Source organism: Pseudochaenichthys georgianus, chromosome 19 (assembly GCF_902827115.2).
Source record: "Pseudochaenichthys georgianus chromosome 19, fPseGeo1.2, whole genome shotgun sequence".
Lineage (NCBI taxonomy): Eukaryota > Metazoa > Chordata > Actinopteri > Perciformes > Channichthyidae > Pseudochaenichthys > Pseudochaenichthys georgianus.
This window is the reverse complement of record NC_047521.1, coordinates 15,758,266-15,772,773: the sequence shown is the minus strand read 5'-3', so window position 1 is coordinate 15,772,773 and position 14,508 is coordinate 15,758,266. Positions and strand designations below refer to the sequence as shown.

The window sequence follows — 14,508 nt, the reverse complement described above, 5'->3', positions numbered from 1 at the left end:
TTGTGTTGGAGACTGGGGCGCAGTGCGAAAACGACATGAGGTTTTCATAAGTAAAAGTGAACCTGATCCGTATTGCAAAAAGGAGTCAACGGAAAAATGCTTAAATCCCCAAAGACTAATTAATCTCCGGATACCTAATTTACTATCGCAAGTTAAATCAGAGATAGGATTATGAAGCCAATCAAGATGTCATTGTCAGTATGCATTACAGACACTACAAACAGTGTGCCAAGCAGATAATGTCATAGAATACTGACTGATAAACAAGAGAAGGCAATGTAAACAGGTGATTATCCGCGATTCATTGTGCAGGTGTGTTGCAGTGTTTCTTTCTCCCTAAAGACAAAAACAGAAAGGTGGAATTTTCCTATACACTGTGTGACGGCTGGAGAAAACAGATTATTACCAGAGGAATGTGCACAGCATCAAGAATAATCTGCTGGCAGCTTGCCTTCACAACCACAGAGCCACAGAAAAGAGATAAAGCCAGCAAGCGCTTTGATTTGCTACATTCAAGGTGTGGAGGAATGAGGACACAATGACGATGGAAAACCCCGTGATGAAGAGCCTTGGGAGACCTTGACAATAGAATAGCACATTCTGTCCACAGAGTCCTCGTGTGCAGCTGCCCAGGAGGACTCTCGACCTACTCTAATATACCAATTTCAACCATTCACTGTCATACTGGAAAAAGCTGTTAGTCATTCTGGAACAAGCTCTTCTGCAAAGCCATTTCCCATCTAGGACCAGTAGCAGATCCTCCTAAGCAAATAAGCAAGACAACTGAGGAGTAAACTGCTAATGACTTCAGAATGTAAGCAGAATATCAGTACATGGCTTCAGGCTCGGGCAGTTTCCCGGTATGGCTTTTTCTACACAAATGGATGATGAGCTGACTGTTAAAGCCAATACTGGCCACAGGGCAGTAAACATTCATTTAACACGTGGGCTCTTGTGAGAAAACAGTCTTCAAATCCCCTCACTGCCATGACCTCTTAACAATTCTCAGGGAAGGGAAGTGGATTTTGGTTAACGTCCACGAAAAACACAGGAAGCACTGTCTGGCAAGAGCGTGATGGAAGCAGTCGGAAGAAGGAACAAAGAGGGTGTCATCGCTGTGTCAGCTGGGGAAAGATGTTTTTCCACCAGGCCACTCACAATAATTAAAGTTCAGCGTGAGGCCACTGCAGGGGTAGTACAGCTATGAGACAGAGCCTGACATGTGACGCTGAAGCAACCTTGTGATTGGTCAAAGTGGGCTGGTGATAAATAGCTGCTGATGACACTGAGGTCTGCCTCTTCCAGTGTCAAGGCTATTTTAATTTGCCAGGGGGATCTTAAAGGGACAGGATCTCTCACCTTAAACTGTGGATAGGTGTGTATTCACTTAATTCCAGCATCAAGTCATGATTATTTTTGTGGAGCAGATTGATTTTAAACAAATATAAAGACAAAAAATCCTTAACATCCTTGCTGATTTTAGATACGACGACAACCCGTTTAAATCTGTAGCCTATTCTCTGTGAGCAATCTGTTTATGGTACAATTAGACAATCTGGAAAAAGTAAAGTTGGGTAACATGTTGAATGGAGTTTGTCACTTTGCCACTCCTAAAATAATAACACTTACTAGATTTGACCCCACATACAAACGTTGTTTCTTGCTGCATAAATATATTGCTCACTGCAGTTTACAGTATGTGGTCTTCTTGTGACGAAGCCGTCTCTAAATATTATAAAAATAAAGAGACAGAATTACTTTCTCGTTGTATAATCTGCCAACCAGAAAAGTTGCAGTTTACATCTGTGTCGGTCCAAAATGTTGTGACTCCTTCATGGTTTCCAACTACACATTTGTGTAAAATTGTCATATGAATGCTCGAGCTATGGCCAAAACACGCTTTGTGATGTCAGTGACATTTGACCACCAAATGCTATTCTTATTGTGATCGAGTGAATAAATTCCCGTTCCTTAGATATCATGTTTACAAAAATAGAAGGGTAGAAAAAGGACAGTCTTTAATGCCTCTGAGGCATAAGAATTGTGGGAAATCATTAAGTGGGAGCTTCTCATACAGCCAGGAAGGGAAAGAAAGGGTTAAACTCAAGTGTATTGCATTGTTTACCCAAATCTTCATACTATTAATTGTTTTGGATCCTATTTTAATCTTCAAAATGAAAAGTGTCGCAATAAATACATGACACAAATGAAAATGATGAGCCTTAACTATGGAGCATTTATTTAGATAAATGAAATAAATTGGAAAAGGCATCAGTGGAGACAGTAAATGAAGCGGGAACCAAAGCGAGCCGCTGAAGCATGAAATGACTCCTTACAAAGGCTCGGGAGTGCAAGAGAGCATCTGGAAATATGATTGCATGCATGGGGCTACATCTCTAGAACCATTAAGCCCATTCATGATGGAGCGAGCAGGAGCCCTATGACCTGTCTAATACGACACTTCCTTCTTTAGCGTCCCCCGGGGTATGTAGCCCAATCTAATCATATAAATCACAACCATGTAACACAGGCAATGAAGGAAAAGATCAGTATTCACCGTGGCTCAGAGTGGCTCCATTCATCATATCACCCAGGGAGAAGTCGGCCATCACGTTCCCCCAGATCACACATACTGTTGTTGACCAAAGATCAGAATCTAATCTGCAGGAAGTCAGGCAGCAGCCCCCCCCCCCCCAGGAGAGGACCTGACCGCGACCTGACCGAGGAGCTGCCGGGTCAAAATATCAACACTTTGAGGGTGGCTGCCCTAGATTCATAACTGCTGTTCTGCTGGGATCTCACTCAGAGTCCCAGTTCAGCACTTTCTTCCAGCTTATCTTTTATTCATTATTTTAATTTCACTGGCAGCCTCCTTCAGCCTGGGCTCTTTCTGAGGTGGATAAGTGCTTATGATGGTGTCATTAAAAAGCATAAAAAAAAACAATGGCTGCCATTTAAATTATTGATTGCGGTAATAGATATGTTATGAGGAGCATGGGGTGCTCTGGTCTCTACGCAGAACGCTTACACTGAGGCTAAATCCAGACTGAAAATGATAATGTAGAGATGAAAAGAAAGGTGGGAGTTCATTTGTCTAATCTGAGAAGGGAGCTTAGTTTACATGAAATTTGGAATACAAAATTGTAATTTTATTTGAAGAGCTGCATCTCTAACACAATCAAGGATTTCTCTTTTGAATGAGAAGGAGCTTCAAGTTTGAGGGGCATATGCAAAACATGCGTTCGCACAGCAGCTCCCGATGAATAATGTATCAGGATGAACTCGGGTGTGTCTGTAACTTATTGTATAACTTTAGAAAATGTATTATACCCCGATGAATTCCATTAATTCGGAAGACAGCCTTGTGTGCATTTTAGTATTCTTCCTGCTAATGTATTTTTGGATACGATCTTTCTAACAGTGATTTTTTTTTGTTAAAATCAGTTTCTCCACTTTATCTTTTGTTTCTGCTTTTATCTTTCTGTGTCAATGGTCAGATGTTTTTTCCTCTTGATCCGTGTCATTGTTCTTCAAATATAAAGCTGTCTTGATGGCAGATTTTGAGATGCGGGTTGAAATAATAGACATAGGAGACACAGGATGCTTACTGATAGAGACAAGTCATTGTAAGTAAGACGTGAGCAAAGTGAACGAAAAGTTAGGAAATCACTTTGATTCATGGATGCTCAGTACTGCGTAGGAGGCCTTAATGTTTTGGGGATTTTTGAAATGGGTTCCTCATTCCCTTAAGCTTCAGTCTTGTTTAAATGTGGGTGCAGCATGAAACATTTAAATTGACTAATTAGCACAACAACCTTTTTCCTAGATGGTGTTTAAAGAACCTGGCTTCCCACAGACAGTCCAGCTAAAATGTGGAAGTATCTATATAGGGATCACATTAACACCTGTTTTTTTTTACTTATGAATATAAGCAAGAACACCGTTTTACTGGTAGATGGTAACATTTGACCCTTTACCTAAGCTGACGTGTTCCTTCAGACGACCACCTTCTCACTTGTTTATCGTTCCACCAACACCTGCTCCCGCTCACCTCCTCTGTCTGAGACCCGACTGGCAGTCTCACTACATGTGGACTAAAGTTCAATCTACTGTTAATCTTCCTTTTTGACAAGAAGCAGACAGAGCCGGGGGGGGAAGCAGTTGGTAATTAATTCAATGGGAATGTTTACTGTTTCTTGTGGAATGCCTCAGAACCCACAGTACAGCATTAATGGCTCCAATCCAAATCGGCTTAAAGGACATTTAACATAACAGCTTGTATTAAAGGAAGAAAACATTTTACGGGTAGGACTTTAAAAGCTATATTTACAATTAAAACAATATTGCAGTTACAGGGTACTTTTCCATCCACTTGTTGTTGCACATTGACACAATTGACTTGAGGACACATCTGTAAACACTATTCTCTGCTCTGGAATCAGACTGCACTTTAAGTTGGTAAACCACTGCTGAAATGTGCCTTCATTGCACATCTGTGCGAACATATAAAAGCAGAGTGTATTTTTCAAACTCAATGGGACTATCATGAGTGCCAGTAAAGTTGAATATTGGAGACATGGGTTTAAGTGTTGAGAATGTGTGTTCCTAACAGAAGTTGTGAACATAAAGGTTTGAGGAATACAATTACTGGAAAAAGTAAACATGATTTTGTTGAGCATATTTAGGTTCCTGCGATTCTGTTTCCATTTTTGAAACCATTTGGATTATTCTGAAAGCCCAGGTTGTAAACAACGGTTTTAGTACAAACAAAGCTTGAAGTGTTCAGTTTTTCAAAAGGTTTTGTAGGATATTTGCAACACCAAGAGGAAGATGTAAGCCATCCGGAGTGGAGATGGGAGGTTTTTACTTGACATTGCTGACATTATTGTCAATGGCACCTTATTATTCTGCTTGGATAATTCAATGAAATCAGGACTAAATTGTTTTAAATCTATCACACTTTAGCCTAATTAGCAAACAGTTTCCATTTTGTTAGCCACCAACGTTGCAATTATATGAAATGATGAAAGTACATGTCACTACACTACACCTACTGTAACGCATGGGTACAACACTTTGGTTGTGCAATGAATTCGTAATGTCTTGAAGTGTAAAGACTTTCATTTATCCTTGACTAATGCACCTTTCATAAATCGTAATGAAAGGGACACTTGGGATGTTTTATCTATCTATTAATTGTTCTCAGTACGCGCATATCATTTAAGTAGTTGCCTAGCATTTAGAAGATGATGATGGTGATGGTACCCTGGACTGAAATAAACTGAACTCACAGAAGCCACGAAAGGCAACTAAAAGGAGCTCATTTATTAAATGAAAGATGGCTAGAACTTTCCTTTTGATGAGCTGCTCGTCTACTTTTTCTCAACCTCCTTCAAACGTGTTTACTTACAGTATAAGTGAAGCTGGAGGAAAACTTGAGTTTCTCCCAAAAATCCAACCACAGTCTTCGTAAAATCCTACATGTGAGAGGATTCCAAGAGTTACCCGGCACAAGTGGAAAAATTAATGCTTTTTTCTGCAGATGCATCAGCTGTTGACGCCCAGTAATTAAAAAAAAGTCAGCCAAGTTATTAAAGACTATTTCTATGTTTGACTACATGTGATGATGAAAAGCACCACAGGCCTGTGATGTTTTCAGGGCATGCACCTTCCTGTTTCTTTTTTAATTCTGCAGGAGACGTATAGTAATCCTGTGCAGTAGCGTTTCACACCTAGTTAACAGTCAGTTTCATCTCTAACTGCGCTGAGCCTCCTGCCAGATAGGGATGTGTGCACGGATTGACTGTTAGCCTATGACTGCCAAGAAAAACGTATGAATTAACAAAACGTGGGCTAATACGGAGTCTGCTGGCTTACTGCTGCTCTGCTGCGGCTTGGGGTTGGCCTGATGGAAACGGTTTTACGAAGGCTACTCCTGGGCATCCCAGTGGATCCATAATATTAACTTGGCTTGCAGATTTTCAACTTGCTACATTATACATGTGACTCTACAATAATGAAGGCTTGGACACATTCTCCAGGCTTAACAGACGGGCAGGCAGGTTAATTCTCCAAATGAAGGGTGAGCATAAAGAGCGCTCCTTTTTAATACGGAGGATTAATTGCGCCGCGTCTTTAATTTCTTAAGGTTGCCAATATGTTCCACCTCTCTCTCGCAGAAGCATCAGTTGCAGTGTCATTTGACTGTGAGGTTTAGCATAAATCACAATAATACATCTGTGCTGTTTAGTATGCTCTGGAAGTAAATTGCAGCAACAAAGAAGCATTTTAATCTACCTGCTTGGCCACATTGTGATAAATGGAGTGAGGGGGAGAAATGTAACTACAACAGCACATCCATCTTGCAGTGTAAAAATGTCGCCAAAGGCAGTGGCTGTCTGCACAGATATGAAACTCTAGCTCCAAATTAACTTGGCAGGGATAATCCCACAAAGTGATGGCTGCAGCGATGAACATAACATTTGTACAAATTCCTTGTGACCCGAGGCCAGGTCGGAGTGTGTCTCCTCGCTCCCAAAGAGCCTGCAAAATGCCAACAGCCCCGCAGGTGCGTCTGACGCCTCAGCTGGACATTTTGAGGCTGTCTGGTAAATGGAACCCGATGTTGACCTTTGAACTCAGACTGACATGTAGCTAGGTGACAAGTGCATGCAAGTGTTTTGTTGTTTACCAGTCTGAGATAGTTAAGAGCTGCATCTTGCTGTAGTTGAATTAGCCCTGGAGGCAACTGTGCTTACAATCACCATACGTTCTTTTACATTACTTGGAGGATTGTGGAGAAATTGAACCTGTCTGCAGTTCAGTGATGAGATGTAATCATGAGGAACAATCGAAGTGGTTTATAGGTCACTAAAAAAACACAGTAAGTGTTAGCGAGAAATGACTGTGGCATTGTAAGGTTTCACGGTTGCTCATTTAAAGGAAGTAGCCGGAGGTAATTGGAGAATTAGCACATCTCTCCTCTGTACTGTTGTTCAGATCCCCACAGGTCTGTGTGGAGGCCCATTAGAGTGACATCTGGAAGACAGATACTGTCTACACACACACAGGAACACACACTGGCTCTTTTTGCTAACCTAAGGGATTCCATGGCAGTACCTGAAAGCATCATGATGTAGTGGCAGTGTGCATATAGATTTTAGAAGTAATGTGTTACACCAGAATGATTGTTTTTCAATTTAATTTCTCTCTGGAAATCTCTCTGCAGAATGTAAAAAGGAAACAAATCAGTATTCTGGATGTATGCATGTAACTCAGGAGGACAGTAACCTAATTATAAGAGCCTTTTCTGAGCTGCCACTTCTACAACTTGGTTAAGGACAAATAAACATTATGGTTGAAATAAACTGATGTTCGCTGTTGGAGACGTGATGTGAACATTTCACTTTTTACGGCCGGCCGTCTAGCAGAAAACGCCTTTTGGGCATATGGGGACATCCAATCCAGGTGTAAATCTGCTTTAACTAGGGGTTGTCTCAGGCTGACACATTAAGATTTAGAGTTATAACTCTGAGGAGGAGTATACGCTTTGACACAAATTGCAGTGCTTGGGTGCCAAGGTTTTGAAAGTACTTCCCTTCACCTCAAGCACAGTGTTTACCTTTAAAGCCAGCCAGAGAATAAATGCAGATATTTTTCCAGAAAATGTACTGAATGTCCATAGGAATAAACCTTAACTAATATTGTACGTCTTTATTTGTATTTAAAATGAAGGAATATTTACATAATTTTGAAAATGTGTGTTTTCTCTGCATAAGTAATATCCACTCACCCCACACTGTCTCATAAATCAAAGTAGCAACAAAAGGGGGCAGTTTATTTTCCCATGCGTCATTAATACAAGCAATGACCCCTGAACCTGGCAGCGGCACACAGCAACTCTGGGACGTCAGACATACCTTCTCAGCACCTCCAAGCCATAACTGCAGAAAGGTGTCCTACAGATATGTCAATAACAAGTCACACGCATGTGAACAACCTCACGCTTTCTGAAAACACGTTGAGTTCTCACCTCATGTGTTGCTAGTATAGCTTCATATACTGTACAGTGATAATGATCTCACTTCTTTTTTAACTCTGACTTACATAGAGGTGAGTCCCCAGGAAGTGCGTAGGCGTTGAAGTAAATGTTTTTTTGGAAAATGTAAAAGTTCTGTGTCTTCACGTGAAGCTTTTTAGCACAGAAATAGTTTTTTACTGTTGATTTACATTGGGAAAGATATGTCCGTACATCAGAGTTAAAAAATGTTCAGCTGATATCTTGCCAGTACAAACACTTGAATAGCCCTCATTCAAATCAGAGTTGTGAATAGCGCTAATAGCCAAGAGACAGTCGAGTGCTACGTGACGGTATGCAGGGCTTTAACGAAAAGCAACATAGCACTTTTACATATGGGGCCCATGGATGCAGAAGATCGGCAAAGGTTTTTCTTTCAGGCCATGTTGGCTTCATGGGCCACTGAGCAATTTGTATAGGAATGAACAGAGGTCTGCTTCCAACACTATATCCAATTATCTTAATACATCCATGCATAGAGACAAATTACAGGTCGTAGATCACTATGGGGGCGAAAATATAGCAAGTTTGCATCTGAAAAACCAACGTGTCCATAAAGCGTGTGCGGTTACATGTTAATGTGGGACATTTTTCATTTTCATATATTCTGACTTGTAAAAGTCTCAAGTACTGTAGTTAATGACAGTAAGACCAGTGAAATGTACACTTAAAAAGTGTAACCCTTACAGGCTATGACAAGATTTAAGCATGTAAGATCCTGCCAGGCTTCATCCGTGTTTACTAGAGCCAATAACACCCGAGAAAAAAAACCTTCCACACAAGACGTTCACAGATTAATGTCCGTCAGTATGTTGGCTTAATCACCGGAAGCTCATCCATCACGGTGACAAATAGCCTCGGACCACTGCTTCAATCAGACGGCATCTTCTGGAGTGGTCGTTGCTCTACAGCCGCATAAATCCTGCCGCTGACCCACTACTCTCATCAGGAATACATAACATAACTTCATTGGAGGATCCATCCATCACTGGGCTCCTGCATGCACCATTATTTTCAAAGTCCAACTCCTGCACTTGAGCTCAGTCAGATACTGTCTCCCAGTCCAGATCATTCAGAATAAAACTGGAGCCCGCTGTCATTTGGCTGCCAGCTCAAAAACACAGCAGTCTGTCTATGAAACATTTATGCAACAAAGGGGTTACTGGTGACAGGAGTGGAGCCAGAGACGGAATCTTAAAAGCTGACATGTTCGGATCAGCCGCTGAACACCAGGACTGGACTTTAAATAGAGACACAAAACAAAACAGCATCTGACAGTCGGTGGTTTGTTTATGTTGATGCAAAAACTCAATCTGCATACTGATGAGAAATATGTATGCATCCATTATAATTTCAGGATGTGCTGTGTTAATACATGCTATGTAATGCTATAGCTCTTATAATTGGGGGACGAACCAACGTTGCTGAAGAGAAGTTTTCGTTTAATTTTTAATTTAATCATTTAGTCGGTTGAATTTCAATAAATAATGAAAAATGGTCCACCATTTCCCAAAGCCCAAGGTGACGTCTTTGAACGATTGTTTTCCTCGACCAATTATTCAATTTCTAATGATAAAAAAAAATAGCAAATTATCACAATCGATCCAATAAATGGTTTGCCATTTTGGTTGAAAAAGTTCATTGGTTATCAGAAACATTTTACAATTACTTTCTGATCCACCATTGCGTTAGGATTATTTATGTTCTTTTTTTAATGAGAAAAGGCCAACTCTGGTCAAGCAAAAGCTTCAATCCATAAGAACATTGCATACTGTCTGAAGGGCAGTCAGCTGACCCTGTTGTGTGTTAGTGTTGCACACCGATGAACACTTGACACTAACCTTCCCGCAGCAGTGACTGTAATAACCCCTAAAAGAGAGGTCAAATGCTTCGTTTGAGAAACACAGAATGCTGTTTCAGGCTCTCAGGATGCATGTATCCCACAGAAGGGGATAAAAAAAAAGGTGTCTGAGTTATAAGAGCAGGGCCAGAATGCGTGAGTCACTGGGAAAACGTGTGAGCGCAGGGCATCTGAAGGGCTGTTCAGACGTGAGACAGTGAGGCTTTAGGGCGGTCGGTTGCCCAGTCTGGTGCAAAATGTCCCACAAAAGCCTCACAAAAGACAAAGTGGAGCAAGAGAACGTTGGCAGGATGTCAGGCAGCAAAGTGTTGTGAGTTTGAGTGTCTTTTTATGAATCATAACACAAGCCGGGGCTTTGACAAAATATGCATATATTTCCAAATATGCATATTTTTCTCAGATGTATTAGTAGTGTTAAAGAGAGCGCTCCACTTTTTAGAAAATGAAATCTGTGCAAACAAACAGGAGCACCAGCGTGTTAAATCTGTGCAACGTAAAATGCATGATGGCAGAACAATTCACATGAAAGTCTTCAATTGGAACCCACATGTCTCCGCTAATAAAAGCCGCTCCGCTGCACAAACATTCACTGCGCATGTTTAACAAATTACACAAAGGCACAATACTGTGACAACATGCCAGCCAATTCCCGGAAGCACCCCCCCCCCCCCCCCCACACACACACACACAAATGACAGCTTTGAAGTATCACTTGTTGTTTTATCTTCTGGACTGAAACTAATGCAGTCTGCGCTTCTAGATTGGTCCAAAAAGGATGCATTATCACTGTCAGTGTCTAATGACCTCTGTACATCTGAAAAGGGCAACAGCTCTGCATGTTTTCCGCCACATTCTTCTCAGTTCACATGATGAAGTGCTTTCTGATTGAATTCTGTGAGATTCCCTCAGCCCTTTCAGTTGAATTGACTTCCCTTTGGGAAATATCCAATAAGGATTTCAATAACAAAGGCATTCCCTCTTTGTCTGTGTTGCCATAATTAAGAGTGTACAGCTGGTCTGTTTCTGAAAGAAGAATCACTGGTATTTCTAATGAAAACCAAAGATGCAAAATTCATCCTTGACATGTCTGTTTGAAAGGCTGTAACATCTTGATTTTCATATTTAATAGACGAGTTATGACATAAATATTCATTGTCTCTTCTTGCATGCTCTTCATCATGTTGCACAAAGCCCTGCTTCACATGCAGATTTGTCATTGATGGCAGCGTGATTCATTGTTTATTTACTTTAAGTTCCTTTTGAATGAATACTTCATCAGCCCCGATACAGACACGGAAGTTAACGCTGCATCTAAATCAAGAACGATCAGCTGGAGATAACGCAGCTCAACTTATCTTGGAGTAATTCAGTCACTAAACACACGAAAATCTACGGGGGGAGAGATGCAATGAGCTCAAACAAAACAGAGTGCCTGCTGGAGGCCACGCACACTCCAATGTACACCCAGTGCTGGCATTTAAATCATTCTAATCATCCATCCCACTCACGGTGTAATAATATATCGCAGCGAGAAAGAGAATCCCCCACGACATTTACAACGCCTACATCGCAGCTACCCACTCAGACTCTGTCAACTTGTAAGCAAACTGTTACACACATACTGTGCATCACATGTTCACAGTTTAGTAAGGCAAGGCAAGGCAAGTTTATTTATATAGCACTTTTCAACACAAGGCCATTCAAAGTGCTTTACAAAAAATGAAAGACATTAAGAAAATGGCATTTAAAATCAGTCATTAAAAAGAAAAGCTAATAAAATAAACATTAAAGAAAAAATACATGGGTAAAAGTTACAGTGCAGTTTAAGATATGAATAGTTCAATTAAAAGCAGCGGCAAAAAGAAAAGTCTTTAGTCTGGATTTAAAAGTAGTCAGAGTTGCAGCGGACCTGCAGGTTTCTGGGAGTTTGTTCCAGATATTTGGAGCATAATAACTGAACGCTGCTTCTCCATGTTTAGTTCTGACTCTGGGGACAGAAATCTGACCAGTCCCTGAAGACCTGAGAGATCTGGATGGTTCATAATTTAGTATGCATCATTATGACATGTGTGCTTTAAAGAGCCAAGTGCTATTAAGGGCTGCAAGTAATATCATATTAAATTATTAGTTTAGTCTGTAAAAAGTCACACAAAAAAAAGAAAATGCCCATTAAATGTCAAACCTCAAAATGATCTGATTGTGTGTCTAATTTAAAGTCTGAAAAATCCTAAATATTCAGTTTACAGTGATTTAGATAAGCATATTGTGACAATTTCAGAACCAAATAATAGAAATATGTCACGATCTGTCTTTATGGTGTTTTGCCTTGTCTAGATCTGTTTTTGGTTTTCTGTCTGCGTTTTGTCTTGTTTAAATGTGTCTGGTTCCGTGTCGTTAGTTTCCCTGGTGTGTCTAATTTACCCGATTGTGTTCACCTGGTGTCCCCGTGTTTTCTCCTCCCTCCTCACCTCTTGTTTGTATGATTAGACTTGTGTGTATTTAAGTTCTGGTTTTTCTGTCTGTCTTTGTCGGTTTGTCTTGTGTCATGACTAGTTTGTCGTTTTGTCTTTGTCTTTGTTATATCCTAGCCTTGAAATGAAGGAGTTTTTTTCAATTTATATCTGCATTTGGGTCCTGCTTCCAACATACACCGTAACAAAATATCCTTAATAAACGACCCAGCCTCTTTAATAGTTGATCAAATTTCTCTCATTGGAATAATCTATTTACCCCCTCAGCCTCTGATTTAGTTTAGTTTAGTCTGAACACTTTCTGTATAAAGCCGTTATGTCCTGGCAAGCAGCTTTACGTGCATAAGGCTCAAGTACAGTAATTAGCAGGCTCTGTGTTACTCTGCATATTAACTCCTTCAACTTGGAAGTAATTAGGGGAAGAAGGAAGAGGTTAAGGTGATGTGATGCAACCCGAGGGCATGGCTTAACCATTAACCCAAACTCATCAGCCCTCACATGAATCCACATTATAACCACGTGCTGTATAGATGTTCCCAGCATGTCCTGAGATGCATTTAAATGAGTCTGGCAGAGATCTGTTAACGGTTTATAAATGTCAATTAAGGCTGTTGTGGTGTGAGCTGAGGGAAGCTTAATGAGCAGGTGATGGCTCCTCAGATCCTGCACTTCATCACATGTAATGATCTGAATGAGAACTATAAGATGAATCTGCTTCAGGCACCTGCGGAACTGGTTAAAAAAAAAGGGAACAATTTGTCTCTTTTACGCACGGTGATCCATCTGGCCAGCGTTCCCAAGCCATCCCACATTTGCCTCCGGGCAGTCTGTGGTCTGCTGGGTGTCTCAGGTAAAGGACAAAGGGAAGAGAGGACCACTCCGTCCCTCCTGAGGCTTCCCTAGCTCCCATTGGTCAGCGGGAGATCCTTTTGTTTTGGCTCTTACGGTAACAACGCATCTCATGAATGGAAGCCTCACTATTGCTGATAGAACATGTGAGAAAATGTGTTTTTTGTAGAATAAAATAACTCCCTTTGCAACAGTTCGTGACTGTGATTTGATGTTTCCGATTGTAATTGATACATCTACCTGATATCTTTCTGGACATGCTGTTAACTCAAGCAGCAGCTCCTTCTTCCACTTTAAATCGAGTCCACTCCCGAGTCAGATTAGAATACATAGTGACCCATTCATTCTCTACGGCCAGCGGGCGCCTGTCCGCTGAAAGGAGCCCGTTATATTGCCGATGTCTCAGTCGTTACAGGGCACCCACAGTCAAATCCCCCCAAAACTTTTCCATTTCTGCACCGAGGGCACGAACTTCCTCGGAACTGATGGAGACAATAACTGCAGATGCATTGATGAGATGCAAAACACACATGGCTAAACATCGTGGAGAAATGACTGTGTGAAATAAATAAAACCCTACCATTAGTTTTCTTCTTTACGCGACCACCCGGATCGAACAACTTCTCATTGCCGGCTAGTATATTTCCATTCCGGTCACCGGTCACGGGATTAATGGCATTTTGTAAATCCGTGTAATTATTTTTTTGTTTCCAATCCGCTGGCGGTTACATGTGAACAAGTTGTAGACTCTGCGCGCTGTGACAGCCTCTCTTTCTCTTCTGCTTCTCTCTCAAGCTCCCGATATGGACGGTGGGAGTCAGCCTCTCTCTCTCTCGCTCTCTCTCTCGCTCTCTCTCTCTCGCTCTCTCTCTCTCTGTCTGTCTGTCTGTCTGTCTGTCTGTCTGTCTCTCTCTCTCTTTCTCTCTCTGTCTCTGTCTCTGTATTATAATGGAGGGGAGGGAGCAGGGGACCCTAAAGAGCAACATCAGACTATAATTTCTTTACAAGCAGGAAATACACCTCTACTAGAATTGTATTGGAATAAACATATTAAATAACACATTTAAAGGGTCACATCACCTGAATTTCAAAAAGCACATTTGTTTTACTTACTCTAAGTTTTGGTTTTCTTTCCCCATTCAGATTTCACCCCAATATTATTAATTTAATTGGCATTTACTATGCATGAGCTCAAACGGTGCTCATTGTGGTTCTCAGTATTTAAAGGTTGCATGAAAAAAACCTTGAAA

General features: G+C 41.0%; 1 protein-coding gene across 1 annotated transcript in view; it reads right to left on the bottom strand.

The window, feature by feature from the left end:
* Positions 1-14,044, bottom strand: part of LOC117465137 (carbohydrate sulfotransferase 15-like) — a 46,683-nt gene extending 32,639 nt beyond the window's left edge. The window contains exon 1 of the mRNA XM_034108053.2: positions 13,839-14,044. The gene's annotated coding sequence lies outside the window, so the exon portion shown is untranslated. The remainder of the gene's footprint in view (positions 1-13,838) is intronic.
* Between the last annotated feature and the right edge of the window lie 464 nt (positions 14,045-14,508).